General features: G+C 37.1%; 1 protein-coding gene across 1 annotated transcript in view; it reads right to left on the reverse strand.

The window, feature by feature from the left end:
- Tenm4 (teneurin transmembrane protein 4) overlaps positions 1 to 12,170 on the reverse strand; it is a 2,359,892-nt gene that overhangs the window by 2,332,162 nt on the left and 15,560 nt on the right. The gene's annotated exons all lie outside the window — the stretch shown is intronic.

Genomic DNA, 12,170 nt, shown 5'->3' on the forward strand with positions numbered 1-12,170 from the left:
AGGAGTAGGGGGAGGGGGAGAAGGGTGGGAGGAGGGGGAGGGAAATGGGAGGCTGGGAGGAGGCGGAAACTTGTTTTTTTCCTTTTCTCAATAAAAAAAAAAAAACTAATCTGTTGAGGAGCACCTAGATTGTTTTCAACTTCTAACTATTCAGAATAGGGTAAAAATAGACTTGGTGGAGGAATTATCTTTAGAGAAGGATGAAGCATCCTTTGAGTATATGCCCAGGACTGGTATAGCTGGATCTTGATGTAGATTGATTACCGTATTTCTCGTGAACTGCCACAATGATTTCTATGGTGGCTGTACAATTTTGCACCCAAATCATCAATGAATGATTGCTCCACTTATTCAACATCTTAGACAGCATATGTTGTCACTTATATTGTTCTTAGACATTTGATGGGTCTCAGATGAAACCTCAAAGTAGTTTGATTTGCATTTTCATGGTGGCTATGAATGTTCCACATTTCTTTAATTATTTCTCAGCCATTTGATTTTCCCCTTTGAGGATTTTATTTTGATCTGTACCCTAGTCTTAATTGTAGTAATTGGATATACTATATAGAGAATAGATATATAGTATCTATATATCTATCCACCCATGGATAGTTAGAGAGAGAGAGATCATATATATGATATATATCATAGATATAGATAGAGAGATAGATATAGATATATAGATATATCATTTTATTTATATATATATGTATATACTTTATGAAGGATTTTTTTAATATATTTTTTATATTTTGGCTGTTACTCCTCTACCAGATATGGAGTTGGTAAAAAATCTTTTCACTTTCTGTGGACACTAAGAGTAGAGTATGAGAAAGCTGTAATTAGGAAATATTGTATAAGAAAACTATATTTTTTTAATAAAAGGGGTAAATTAACCTAATTCTAAAAGAAAGCCTGAATAGAACTGCTATCAGAGCTGCAAAATTGAGAACTAAAGTACAGTTCATGTTTCCATCTTATCAAACTTAGTATTGGATTTGAACTCAAGTACTTTGTGGTACATAGTATTTTCTTTAATCACAGAAATCCAAATATAGAGGCTGGAGAGATGGCTTCATGGTTAAGAACACTTAGTGCTCTTTTGTGTTTCACTTCTCAGAACTCTCATCTAATAGCCTGTAACTCGAATTTCTGGGAATTAAATGCTCTGTTCTGGCCTCCAAGAACTCCTGCATACTCTCTGTATACATACAGAATGTGGCTTATTCACTTTCAATATTTTTACAAATTTAAATTTATAATTTAATAATATAGAAAGGTAAACCATGTCTCCTGGTTTGTTTGAGAATGGCAAAGCAGACATTGTTCTTTTATTAACGTATTATTTGACAGTTTCACACATGGACACAAAACATAACCACACTCATTTTTCTGCCCTTGCTTGTCCACATCAACTTGACTCCTACCCAACAAATGTCAATCGACATTCATGGATTTTGGTTTGCTTTGGTTTATAGTTTTTGACTCTGTGTGTAATAGGTGTGGATACAGATGCTGAAGAATGGGTAACTCTCAAGACAACTGAAGACAGTGACATTTATTTTTTAACCAGTATATCTGACACCATTGAGTCATTCATTTCCCCATTCCACTAGTTGCTTTATGAGTTTCCAATTGTTGTTGACTTGTCTTTTGTCACATATATGAGAACAAAAGATTTATATCAGAAAGTGGCAACTTCTGACACCTTAGTACCTATGACATGAAGAGGGCTGGGGGTAAGGACTCTGGGCATCAGACATAATCACAGCCTAGACCTGGCATCATTTTTCTACCTCAAAAAAAAAAAAAACAATATACGCCCAAATAATTCACTTTTAATCTTTAAAATTTTGATGGAACTGAAGCTATTTTCATTCCTCTACAGTATTATTTGCCTGATGTTTGTCATTTTTTAAAAAAATTCTGGGTGTTTTTTTTTTCTTTTCCAGTTAACCCCCAAGGATTAGTTTGAGAGCTGTCAAAGAAAAATCAAATGAGTAATATAAACCAATTTTGAGAGATGTGCTTTCCTGGTCTCAATAGTCCAGAGGCCTTCAAAAACAAAACTCTTCCCTAGACACAGTGCAAACACATGAAAGATCCACACACCATTTTTATCAAGCTGTGCACTCTTACACAAACTTCCACTTTGCTTCTTTTATGTAAATGTGAAATCTCTCCCCATCTTGAATACCTTGGGTTCATTTGATTTTGGTTTTTAGTCTCCTTTACTGAGTGGGGATGTTATGTTTTGTTTTGTTTTTTTCTTCTTGCAGGGTTATATATGTGCTTAGAATTTCTTGTTTCCTACTCTAGAGCCTCCCTGATCTTTCCTCTCATCCTTTTCCTCCCACGAGTTTGCTAGAAGCCTGTGGCAAATCTGTACAGAAAGCTTATGCTGGTGTACTTAAGTTTCAACTCTCCAACCCTTACCTGCCTGTGTCCTCCCAGGCCCTCAAATTTGCCTGAGGTTTCACCATGCTTTCTTCACAAGTTGCCAGCTCTTACGTGAGCTCAGAGCAACTCCACTTTGTATATAGTAAGGTGTCGGTAAGACGCAGAGTGAGGCCCCAAATGACATCTCCTGGACTCTGCTGTCTTCAACGCGTGTTATATTTGTGAAATTAAGGCTGTATTTGAAACTTTTTGAGCCTCTCTTTCTGACATATTACAAATGCGAAAATAACCCTTTCTACTTCCTGAAGTTTTCTGAGAATTATATGAAATGAAACATAATACTGTTCAAGCTTACCAACACTTTTAAATAAAAATCCTGTTTTCTGAGCTTATGATTTTTACCAAAATAATTTCAAATCTTTTGGTACAGAATAAAGTTAAAATACATCTGTGTAATTGGTAAATTAACTTTATATTTATATTTTGAAAAGAAGACATGGACTGAAAAAGTAAAGTAACTTGATCATATGTATACAGTCTCTGTCACAAATTATGGGGCTAAGCACAAACGAAACCTTTTGTTTTGACCTCACGTTAAATCTCCTAAAGTTTTAATGTTTTCTTTCCAGTGTGTTTTGTCACAGGAAAATGCATGTGACTATGTGGTATGTACATATATTCACACATGTATAGACAGATAGAAAGATAGAGAGATTTTGTATACACTTGTGTTTCACCTACATATCTATGTCTATGTCTATCCATAGCCACACATCTTTTTTTCTTTTTCTGAGACAGGCCTTTTATGGAGCACTGGATATCTAGGTACTCAATATATGTATTAATCTGACCTTGCATCTGTGGGGATATTTCTGCTTCTGCCGCTGATTTCTAGGATTAAAGACCTGTGTTACTACGCAGTCCTATTATTAGGTGGTTTATTTGGTAGCATATTGTGCTACATACTTTTATGTCAACCTAACCAGCTAAAATTACCTGAGAGGAGGGAGACTCAATTAAGAAGATGCTTCCATAAGATCTGACCAAGTCGAGCCTGTAGGGCCTTTTTTCTTAATTAGTGATGGATGGAGAGGGTCTGACCCATTGTAGGGACTGCCATCCTTGGACTGGAGATCCTGGGTTTTCTAAGAAAGCAGGCTGAGCAAGTCATGTGGAGCAAGCCTACCTCCAGGTTCTTACCCTGTTTGACTTCCTGTGCTGACTTCCTGCAGGGGTGGTTTATGGTATGGAAGTATACATCAAATATGTCCTTTCCTACCCATGCTGCATTTTCGCCATGCTGTTTCACTGAAGCAATCAAAACTGTAACTAAGACACATGTAATACATACCCCCCAATTGCATATAAACTCTGTTGAAAAAACTTCTACGTGTGTATATATTTAGAAAACATCTACAGTAGTGGGTTTCCATAAGACTTTTTCGAAAGGTCTTTAATGTTAGGTAACCTTCTCTACATTCCCTCCTTTATTCTGCCCACCCCTCCACACTTATTTCTATTGTTCAAATTCCTTTTCATCCCTTTATCATACTCTGTTCTAATTTCATGTTCTTAGATGATTTCCCCTCCCTGCTTGGTCCCTTATAAATTACTGCACCTCTGCTGCTATTCTAAATGAAGCTTGTATATGTACATCATAAGGGCTAACATCCACACATGACGAAAGGCATACACTGTCTTTCTAAGTCTGAGATACCTCTCTCAGGATGATGATTCTTAGATCCATCCATTTACCTCCAAATTTTGAAGTTCTGAGCAGTTAAACAATATTCCGTTGTGCAAGTATATCACATTTTCATCATTCAGTCATCGTGGATGAACATCTCCTTAGAACTGAATATTTTCCAAGACCCATTTTGCAACTTTTAATAAATTAATTTTGGATATGTGCTCTGGAAGTGAATTCCAGTAGGAAAATCCCACCATGGGCACTCTCCACTTTCATAGAGTTACCACAGCATGTGCCACTGATTCCTGCTTTTCTGTGTCGCATATGACTAGTTCTTTCCTAGACCACTCTCAATAAACAACAGAAACCTCCACACTTGCTAGTGTGTTCGACATGCTATGTGATCAAGATTCGGTCTTAAGGTAGGAAATGACAATGGTTGTTCATGCTGAGTGAATAAACTCCTCTTTCCTATCTGATCCAGGCAGCATTCCAGAGCAGAGGTCACAATCAGTTTAGTGTGGTCATTTGTCCATGCCTCAAGGTAAGCCTGAGAATTGCTTGATTCTTCTCTACTATCCTAGTTGACACAAGTAGAATTCATCTGATTGTTGCACACACACAGACTAACCATGCATGGCCCAGCAGCCTGGAAGGTTATGTACAAGCCTAGATAGATCCAGTGCCTGAGGCAGTATAGCAAAAAGGTCAACTACAGTATTCCACAACAGGTCAAGAAGGAAACTATAAAAGAAAGAAGCATTTCATAGTTTTATCTCAAGCCAGTACCCAAACAATAGACACTGAGCAGGGCATGCCAGCTCTGACACTATTGGGACGGGTTTAGATGAACAGTCAAAGAATGAGTGAGCAGGGCCAGCCAGTATGCTCTTATTCTTCTCTTCCTTTTCCTAGTGACATCTACAAATAGCGACCCCAGGCCTTCTTTGGTCTTGTGGTACATGTGCTTTTCTAACTGTATGGTAATGTGTTTTGCATATTTCAAAGCTATTTTTATTACATTTTGAGTTCTTGAAGGAATATGCAAATTCTTTATTACTCCCCAAGTTAAAAAAGTATACTCTAATTATGAAAATAAAAATTACTAAAATTGATGTTAAATATTATGATTCTGAAACTGATGAAGGAAGCATTAATTCTGTCTCACTTTCCAAATTCACTTTTCAAAATCAACTTTGTAAAAACAAACTTGAACGAGTCATACAAATTGTTTTTCATAAGTGGAATCAATATAGAACTGGGCATTGTTGAAACTATCATTGTGCCCCTTCAACACAATTGTATACTGGCCCAAACTAACTCTGCAGTCACTATGCGAACCCTGAATATCTCCCTCACATTAGTGGGAAGGAACAGGAAGATATGTAGGCTATAACTCACTGTGAATTTTCTGTGTTGCAGATAATTTGTACTTTCTCTCATTTAGTCCCTACAGCAAATCGTCTAAATGCAACCGTGTTAGTCTTGTTTCCCATACAGAGACACCAGGGCTCAGGTTATAGAGGCAAAAGACCCATTTTCAGACAGCAAGTGAGAGGCCTGATCAAGGCTGATAATATAAGAAACCTGATGTCAATGGTGATATGCACGTGTGTTCTGTTTCTCCCTGCATACGGACTTTCTTGTGTATTCTATACTAGTGGGAAGGAACACACTCCAGCTCTCAGCACACTTACAAGATTATCTTTAAAATTAACGACAGCCTAGGAAGGTAGGAAGGAAGGAAGGAAGGAAGGAAGGAAGGAAGGAAGGAAGGAAGGAAGGAAGGAAGGAAGGAAGGAAGGAAGGACCTGACAGTGTTTCTACAAGAGAAGGGTAGAGATTCCTCTTTTACATAACTCCTAGGGATGCTAATATTCTTTCTAGGTCTTGATTAGCTACAAAGGACTTTCTGCCCTGTACAAGTTCAAGTTCTTAGGGCAGATCTTTCAGTCTGTACCAACTGTGACTGATGTATTTTCCCTCAGAAACTACTTACTATTTTATGGAGTCTTTGAGGGGAAAAATCATGTAGTGCTAATTAGTTAATTTACAAACATTAATTACCCAATCCTCAAAAGAGATGTGGTTAAAAAGTAGGCTAAGCTGTGCTATAACGGTTCAGCAATGGGCAAGTCCGAGTTCATCTGTCCCTCTGCCAAGGTCATATTCTGTGTCAAAGAATGGAAAAGAATAAATTTTGAAATGTTTTTAAGAATGAAAAACATGAAGGAAAAATAAATCAACCTCCACTGACAAAAAACCCATCTGACTGAGTACAAAGAGAGATCTTACATTTATATTCATTCTCATTCCTCTTATTCATATCCATGTAGTTCTCTCCTGGAGACTGGCTGTAATGAATCACCTCATGTGCATGCCTTATTTCTCCAGTGAGCTTTGATTTGTATCACCCGGAAGAGTGTGAAAGTGCTTCTTCATCTATGGAATGTACAGTCACGTTAGCTACCCAGGCTGGTTTTTGGAGAAGGAAGAAAAAGTAAGCACTTTGGGTTGGGGATACATATTTGCTAGATACACATCTGAGTAGAAAGCCATCATTCTCAAATGAATTCCATGAGCCTGAGAACTAATTGTTGATAAATCATCACCATGATGTCTCTGCAGAATTGAAATTTTGTGTGGTGAAAAGAATCTTGACATCATATCAACAATATGTCTTAGAAAGGTCTCAACAACCATATCCAAACATGGGAAGACTGTTAAAATTTCATCATGAGCAAACACAGCTTCAGAAGGAGAGGGATGCTCTTTGCTCATAATTATAAGGAAAGCTAGAAGGATTGAGTGTGGTATAAGTAAAAGACAACATGAATGGCTAAACAGAGAAGAGAAGGATAACTTACATGTCAGGATGTTGCTCGCTGTACACATGGGTAAACCTCAATCTAAAATTGTGCTTCTTTAGTTACATTTGAAGGCTTGAATTGGGAAGGTTATGTAGTTGGTGATGTGCGCATTAATGGGAAGCAGTTTTTTGAGGTGTTCACCACTTCAAAAATATCAGAGTGCTATTATCGAAAAAAGGCTGGATCTTGGCACCTACAAAGGGTGGTTAGAAAAGGGTAAATAATTTTTGTTACATTTTTGTGCATTTGCATGTGAACGTGTCTGTGTGCATGTCCATGCATAGACAACATGTCCAAGCATAACTTGCAGGAGCCTGTTCTTCCCTTCCAGCCTGTGGCTCCCAGAGCTTAAACTTGAGCTGTCAGACTTAATGTCAGGCCCCTTCATCTGCTGACTATTTCAGCAGTTCTGTGGAAAACTATATTCTAATTTGGAATCTGAAGTATAAGGAACCTCTCTGCCTGCATGTTTATGGAAAGGCTACAAGCCCATGGGACATTATGGAAAAGGCTTTGATATAAACTATTTGTGTATTTTTAAGAATTGAATGGGTCTTTCATGGAAGAAAAGGGAAGATCAGAGTAGACATGGCATTTTAGAACAAAGAAAAGAAATGAGAATCTATACAACAGAGATGTATATATGTATGCCTGCATGTTTGAAGGAGAATGCATTAGTGACATGGGAAGATGGCCATCATTGTCCCATGAAATGAAAGGGGACAGCCATAATTTGAAACTACATGTCTCTGAACTCAGATCCATGTACTTCATCCTGAAACCTTAAATGTTAATCTAACCCCCCCCCCAAAAAAAAATCCATGATGATTACATCATGGTCAACAGCCATGCTGTTTAACTTCCAGAATCCTGAGAAATCCTGCTCGGGAGTCAGAAGAAAAATCAAGCTATTCCAAATGGGATGGGAAGAAAGAGGACCGGCTGAGGCCGTGGGGAGGACAGTGGAAGGGAACGGTATGTGTAGAGGGGGGGGGGTGGTGAGGTAGAGAAGCCTCTGTTAGAGATAAAGTCAGACAACAATGCAGGAAAAATAAGGGGAGAGAGGTGGGGGAGCAGAGACAAGCGAGAATGAATTAACGCACATTTTAGGATCTGAATACACCTTTATCTCTAATTGGACCAAACCATCCTGTCAAGAGTCTGCCAGGGTGGGAGATCAGCTAAAGCCATACAAAAGACTCTAGCATGAGGAAACTAGAGTTGGCTGCCCTGTATGTATGGGCGAATGTAAGCAGATACTGTAGATGTGAAGGAACTTCACGGCCTTTGTAATTATTCCTGTTCGAATGAATCCGTAGGTGAGGAAAGGATCCAGAGAATGACTGTTTGAAAACAGGGTGGGGTAGTTTAATTATCTCCACTGTGGAAAAGGTACGCAGATGGCTTGCAAGAGCACCGTGCCCAAAGCAAGAGCTCATCCTCCAACCAGATGATGTATATCCCTGCAGATGGTAGATTTCAATTACTCTGTAATGTAATAGCTTTGAGACTTATGGGGATTTTTTTGGTAAATTAATTATTCTAAATTGAGGAAATTTTTACTGCGTGTAAATGAATGTATAAGAATAAAAGGTTTCAATCTCATGGTCTCAATATGTTTTTCCTGAAGCAATTTATAATTTTTATTTTTATTTGACTGGATCATTCATTTACCCAGTTCTGTTTACTTAGCCATTAATGTCCTTCTTCTTTGCATCTCCTCTCTCCTTCAGTGGTGATGTATGCCCCTCCCAAAATGTTAAACAAACATAATGAACGACAATAGCTATTTCACATGACTGGTAGTAAAATTTAAAACTATTTTTTAAAGTCACATAAATGATACTCATTCTACACATAGTAGATTCTCTTGTGAAGTTTAACTCTGCTTATCCATTCAAGAAAATAGATAAACAAAAGTCTGGGGCCATTAAAACGAGGGTCACAAACAATTTCAAAGTAGGAAATTAATGTTTATGTTACATAAAGCAAATAAAATAGACTAAACAATGCACCTTATATAACACTATGATTCATGCAATTTAAATAAAACACTTAAAAGTGATTTTGAAATATATAATCTAGCATCTTAACAATTCCTAAAGCTTATTATTTTAAAAGTCATGTTTATGACGGGCATGGTGACACACACCTTAAATTCAAACACTAGGGAGGCAGAGGAAAGAGTATCTCTATGAGTTTGAGGACAGCCTGGTCTATGAAGCAAGCCCCAGAACAGCCAATGATGTTACATAGAGAAACCCTATCTCAAAAAACCGCACGTGCACACATGCGTGGACACACACACACACACACACACACACACACACACACACACACACACCATATTTAAATGCAGTCCAGTTTTAAGAAAACTTCATAGAATTAGGTCAATAAGGTAGACTCCTGGTAGAAGGAGAAGGGTATTTTCCAGTATATATTTTACCTCTCTATCTATAACCCTTTACTCAGGAAAGCAAATTTAATAAGAATCCATCATATTTGATAAAAATAAAACACTTTAAGAATAACACATGTAATGTGTTATAAGTCTGTGCATTATTCATGGTAATCCTCAATGATACTTCCAGCTGACTGTGTTGAAGTTTGCTGACAATGAACATATTATCTTAGTCATGTATCTTTATCAATACAATCCATATTGGAGAATAAATGAAAGCCCTTTAATTCTCAGAAGTAGAAGTGGACAGTAATCAATGATAGAGCTTGTAAAATATGTACTATGTGCCAGCAACTGCTCAGTCTTTGCTCATACATGCTATTTCATTTACTTTTTTAAAAACCTCTGGAGTAATGTTTTATACTGACTTACTGAACAGCCTCAGACAAGGCACATACAATGGACAGATTTTACAATTTTCAGTTGTAAAGTAATGTTAGGGTTTGTGAAGTTTTTTAAAAGTCTTAATTGATAAAATGTTCCTTCCCTCACCTACATAGTAATATAGAATAAAATAATATAACCTATTCTATATGTATAAGGTAGTCAGCCAATAATAATTCTCTTGTAACCAGTTTAATACAATAACAAATATTAATGCTATTCCTGGTGAATAAATAAGTCCTCAACTTGCCTGTTCAGGAACACAACACCTATTGACAAAGTTGGATATTAACATTGCTCACCATTTCATTATTTCATTTGTTACTATTGACTATAATTTGAAGTATGTGGCAACAGAAAAGGAAATAAAAGGATAAAGTGTTAGGAAATGGGTGGAACATTAAGATATGTATTAGTTGTCATGAATTAACAAGAATAATCAGTCTTTTTCACATATCTTGGCTCTTAATCTCTAAGATGTGGTGAGAAGCTCTGGGTACTTGGAGTTAATGAGATTTGGAGTTCATCTCTTGTTAGAAAAAACAATGCGTGTCATAAGAAAAGACAATGCAACACAGGAGAATTTGAAAAAAAGTAGAGAGACATAGTTACCAATCTAGGTTAATGTGAGCATGGAAGCTTTATAAGCGGCAACAGACTACACCACGTGTTCAGAGGAGGGTACTGTGAGCAGCTCCTCATTGTTGGAGTGCAGGTATCTATCAGAAACACACTTGAGCAAAAGTCACCAATAATACAATCCATATCAGAGGAGACTTCATCAACTTCCAAAAGCGCAGCCTTCCTCTTAAATGTGATGGAATGCCAATGAAAATTTTAAATACAAAAGTCATTTTACCAGTTCACATCATACAGGAATTTTACTGAGCCTACACCCGCCGAGTTTTGTATTCTAAAATCACTTTTAAAATTATGTAATTGTGCTTTTTCTCACAGTACAATGTTATTCTTATATCTTTTTCCTGCAATTTTTTAAACATGAATCATTAAAAAAAATAAAGAGATGCTATCATCTGAAGTAGTTCAGGAGCACTCTTTAATGGAAGTATTCAGGTGTACAATGTTTCCAAAACATTTGGAATAAAGCAGTCTCTTAGACATTCTTCAGACATCAGAGAGATGGCTTGAGAAAAACCTCTACAATTGAAACCACTATAAAAGGAGAAAGGAATCTGAAAGAAATCTTAACGTAACTAAATCAGTTCCTCAATGTAACTTAATTTCCTTTATCATCCAGCATACTTAAATAGGAACAAGGATAACAGAGTTCAAAAATGGAAAAAAATGGAAAACGAATAAAAGAGTACCAAAGGCATTAAGGAGTTAAATTGTAGATTTTTGAACTAACAGAACCCAAGAATTATGCAAAATTCTAAGAGAATTTTCTATTAAATAGCAGAGGAGAAAAAGAACAAATAACTTCTCATAATATTAATTGATAGAGGTCTGGAGAGATAGCTCAAAGATTAAGAGCACTGGCCGCTCTTACAGAGGTCCCGAGTTCAGTTCCTAGGAACCACATGGTGGCTCACAACCATCTATAGTGAGATCTGGTGCCACTTTTGGTGTGCAGGCAGAAGACTCTATACATAATAAATAAATAGATCTTTTTTAAAAATGCTTTTAAAATATATTAGTTGATAGATTGAGCATGCCAGAGTATCAATTTAGCAGATGGAATAACCCACAATCTCATGAGAAAAGTAAATGTGTGTCACCCAGAATTATACATACACAAAAACATTGTGGTTTTCAAATTGGTTGTGTAGGGTTGCCATACTAGACTCTGGTTACCTAAAATGTGCTGAGGTACGTTTGAAAGGTAAGAGGAAAGACTGGTTGGCAGATCAGTGTATGTTTGTTCATATTAAATGGTGAAGGAGAAAGCTGATGGATAGCTTCAGTCTTCTGTGTTCTCAGGCTTGAGTAGTATGAGGGGCCCATCAGAATTCTTTAGAGTCTAGAAGAGTTACCCTCACTACAGCTTTGCGGTGTTTGTGCTATGGCGCCTTTGTTAGCCACGGTCATTTAAGATTCCAAGTGACTAAGCAACTTTTCCCAGGTCATAACCAAATACACTGGGCATAACTCATGCATGTAATCATCTTAGTCACTGTTCTATTGCTGTGAAGAGACACAATGACCAAGGCAACTCTTATAAGGAAAGTAATTAATTGGGAACTTGCTCACAGTTCCAGAGGCTTAGTTCATTTTCATTGTGGCCTGAAGCCTGATTGCAGACAGGCATAGTACTGGAGAAGTACTTCAGGGATACATCTTGAATTTCAAGGACAGAGAGAGAGAGAGAGAGAGAGAGAGAGAGAGAGAGAGAGAGAGAGAGAGA

This window comes from Microtus ochrogaster, chromosome 22 (genome assembly GCF_000317375.1).
Source record: "Microtus ochrogaster isolate Prairie Vole_2 chromosome 22, MicOch1.0, whole genome shotgun sequence".
Classification (NCBI taxonomy): domain Eukaryota; kingdom Metazoa; phylum Chordata; class Mammalia; order Rodentia; family Cricetidae; genus Microtus; species Microtus ochrogaster.